The sequence below is a fragment of the Papaver somniferum genome, chromosome 4 (genome assembly GCF_003573695.1).
Source record: "Papaver somniferum cultivar HN1 chromosome 4, ASM357369v1, whole genome shotgun sequence".
NCBI lineage: Eukaryota > Viridiplantae > Streptophyta > Magnoliopsida > Ranunculales > Papaveraceae > Papaver > Papaver somniferum.
Window position 1 is genome coordinate 16,795,073 of NC_039361.1, and position 4,401 is coordinate 16,799,473.

Consider the following 4,401-nt stretch of genomic DNA (forward strand, 5'->3'; position numbering starts at 1 on the left):
TTGTAAGAGACAATTCTTCGCCAATTAGTCAAACGTTAATTAGTTTGATCAGATCTGGTCTATCATCATCGCCAATTCTTCATGACTCTGCGGAAATAATATCTTCAACGTCTTTGAAAATGGTTTTGTTAGTAATAACTTTTGCATTACTTTTTTTATATGAGAACACTAAAGTATTCCTTTTTTTTCCATAAGCTCCAAGTGACAACAACTGGTATCAAATTCCAAACAGCTAAACCAGCATGACTATGTTGGTTTAACTTCCAAGCTTGTAGAGCATCACAAACATTCATAGGCATATAAAAAGAACCATCTGACATTGTCAATAGACTCATCACAAACCGGTCTAGCAAAAGTGCAGTTTAGGAATAAGTGAGAAGCAGATTCAGGGACATCACACAACAAATATTCTTCTGGCACCACAATTCTTCTTGTTTTTCACATATCTTTTGTAGGAAGTCTCTATAAGCAATGAGCCTCAAAAAGTAAGTGATTTTTGGAGGGCATTTTAGTGTCCACATAAATTTGAATGCCGCATCATTATAGACTGGAATATCATCCAAAGAAAGCTTGTCATAAACATAACTGGCAAAAAAAAAAAACTTGGAGTTTTTTTAAGACCACTGAAACTCATCAGCAACATTTAAAGAAAAATATGGGTGATCACTAAACAATCTGTTTATGTTTGTTCATGCAATTCAAATGCCACTTCTACCTAGCAAGAAGTATAGAGAATGGACGAGAGGCTATTGAATATCCAAACGTTTGTATTGCGTATTTCGATCTTTTGAAACTTTCTTGGAATGACATTTTTCTCTCCCCTCTCTCTCTCACTCCTTCTTATTGTTCAACAAAACCATCAAGAACAACCATTTTCTGCTCAGATCTGGTCTATTTTGGACCGGATCTGAGCAGATTTCTTCACTATTTCTTGTTTTCCAGGTTAGTTAGTAGTTTTAGCTTAATTTTTATTATGTTTTATACTTATCTACACCATTACGGTGGTTTTATCTACTCTTTTGAGGTTTATCTTCGTTTTAGTGACGGTTCTTGGTTATTGGGTTGGGTTCCAAGATCGATAGTGATGCTCTTCAATGATGAAATCTTCATCTTCATCGCTGATTTATTTGACGACGGAAGTTTCAACACTAGTTACAAGAGATTTGAGCAAATCACTCCTATTTTGGGAGCATATCTTTCTAAAGAAGAAAAACAAACTAAATGGTTGGGATTTATTTCCGAGAACAACCATTTTTCCTCCGATATAATCGGATCTTATCCATACTTGTATTATTTGTCTTATTCCGGTAATCCTTCTCTTTCTCTTGTCGTATTTCTCGGAATTGTATTTTTACGTATGTTCTTGTTACTTTGTATTCTCTTATTTTCGATCTTAAACTCATTGTAATGTCGAATTTCTATTAATGGAAAGGTTCCTTGTTTATTTTTTTAAAAAAATATTCGATCTTTTATTATAGATTTTTTTCCCAACAAGCCGTAAAATTGTTAGTATCTCTTATTACTTTTATAGTGGGTGGGGCCCTCCCTAAGCCCTGGTCTAATAGGGATGGATTTAGAGTAGGCCTGCACACGGTTCGGTTCGGTGCGGTTATAGCTAAAACCGTTCACCTAACTGTGTTCGGTGCGGTTATCACAATTAAAACTGCAGCCGAACTGTTTAGTATTCGGTTCGATTTTTAACCGCACCGATACTATTCGGTTCGGTTTTCACCTATACCCTGCACCTGTACATAAATATATCTGAATTTCTAATAAACTGCTACTACATTCCATACTTAAGTCTTGACAAGATAATCATAGTCTACAGAATAAAAACAGAGTTGAAGTTCACAAACAAATTGACCAAAGTCTTAAGTCTAAAGATTAACCAAAAAGTCTGATGAAACCAAAGTTAAAAAGCAAGTAGCATAAAGAGTCATCCATTTGATCTTCATTTCTCAAGTAGCAGACCAGTAAAAGATTGCAGTCCATCCATCTCTCAATCCAATCATCCCCTTAATCTTCATCCTTTCCCAAAATGTGTGCAACAAGAATGCAAATAATAAATATTCAAATATATTCAATGAAGTCTAATGATAAAAGGTATAAAAACTAACAGATAAAAGAAGATAACATTCATTCAAATTTCAAGTCAAAAGAGAAGAGATTCTATTACCATCTTCAATGTTGGAATTGTCATCTGGTACATAGTCACACAGAAAATCAAGAGAGATAGGTTTCTGCAACCAGCTTTGCGTACAGAGAAGTGCTTCAACTGTCCTGGCAGATAGCGAGCTTCTCCATGGGGTAAGAATGCGCTTTCCGGTACTGAATGCAGATTCTGATGCAACATAAGACACTGGTATTGCCAAAATATCCTTCGCCATAAATGATAGCACCTTGTACTTGGTACTATTAGCCTGCCACCATGCCAGAATATCAAACTCCCTGGTAGACGCTTCACAGTCATCAAGCAAATACCTTTCAAGTTCCGACTTTGGATGAGTACTATGAACATTCATTCTTCGCCTTTTCTTTCTTGATTTAAGCATATCCTCAATGTTCTTTTCTTGCACAGAAACAACCATGTCATCAACACCAGCAGCAGCTGTTGACCCAGTACCTAAGACATCAGAACAATCAATAGTAAGTAATGATAAAAAACAGATAAGCAATATTAAGTAATGAACTAATGATGATCAATAGTAAGTAATGATTTCACCTTCCTCTTCATTGGCATTTGAATACATGCTGGTGTACTCATCATAAAGTCTTCCCATATCTTGTTTCACAGCCTTCAAAACAGTTGTAACCCTGAAATCATCTTGCTCATACAAACATTCCAGATCAAATTTCAAACCAGATTCTTTCTCCCAAGGATCAAGCAACTTAGCAAAATACATAACAGAGTTCATATCTTCATAATCCCCCCAATATGCGTTATACTTCCGAAACATTATTTCTTCCATCCTAGAAATATGAGGATCTCGTTTTCCTATAGCTCTAAGACGAATCAACTGTTCATGAATCAATGCCAACTGCCATAGAAATTCATGTGAAGTAACCTGAACTGAAGCCGAGAACTTAACAGTAACATCAAAGAAGATTTTTAAACACTTAACAAGACACCTAGCATATGACCAGTCTGCAGCATAGGGAGTATGATGACGAGGCTTTTTCTTTTTATTAATATTATTCTTTCTAGATACATCTACCTCACATTCAGATTCACTATATGAACTAAGATAATAATCTTCATTATCAATTACAACAGTATCATGATCGGTATTAGGTAAAGCTTCACTTTCAGATTCTTTGAGAATATACTTAGAACGAAAGCTCTTTTCCTCCCTTTCTAACCTCTTAAATACCTTTTCATATGTAATGGAAGCTTCAAGCATCAGATACGTAGCATTCCACCTGGTCTTCACATCAAGGAAAACCATCTTCTTACAATCAATCTTCTCGAGAGCAGCACATTCTTTGAATTTGGCCAACCTAGAGGGAGAACCGGTAACAAACTTGATAACTGATCTGATCCTTCCAACTGACTTGTGATACAACAACACAACATATTTGACAACAAGCGCAAGAACATGCGCAGCACACCTTACCTGATAAGAATGGAACAAGGAAATATCATCAAAAAATCAGTAACAAGCACAAAGAAGTATAAAATAAACATAGCAATAGAGCTAAGAAAAGTAATCATACCTGCATGTATTGAGCTCTCACTACTGCTCCTGTCCAATTGATGACACTGGTTTGAAGATACTCAATTACGACAGTATTTGCACTGACATTGTCCAAAGTCACACCAAAAATATCTTCTAGACCCCAATCCAGCAAACATTTCTCAAGCATTTTCCCAATCTCCTCTCCAGTATGACCCTTGATCAAGCAAAACATGATGATCCTCTTTTGAAGTTTCCAATGGATATCAATAAAGTGCACTGTCACACACATATAATTGAAGTTGTTTGGAGAGGTCCATGTATCAGTTGTAAGAGAGACTCTTTGTTTACTTTCCTTGAAGTATTTCTTCAACTTCTCTTTCTAATGTTTGTACATAATTAAAAGATCTCTGTAAATGGTCATCCTGCTTGGCACCTTGAATCTAGGTTCAATCTATTCACTATATCTTCTAAACCCTTCTCCTTCTACAATTCTAAATGGCAGTTCATCTATGACGACAAACTCAGTCAATCTTCTTCTACACATATCCTTGTCATAACTTACAGCAACCGGCTGTGATGACTGTCCAGGCCTTGGTGGTGGAAACACCAAACTCTTTTGTCCCTTGAGCTTCTTGTTGGGATTCTCTGGACATGTGGCTAAATGTGTCTTCATGCTGGAAGTTCCATTTCCTCTACTATGTGCTTGCAATTTCTTGTACAATGC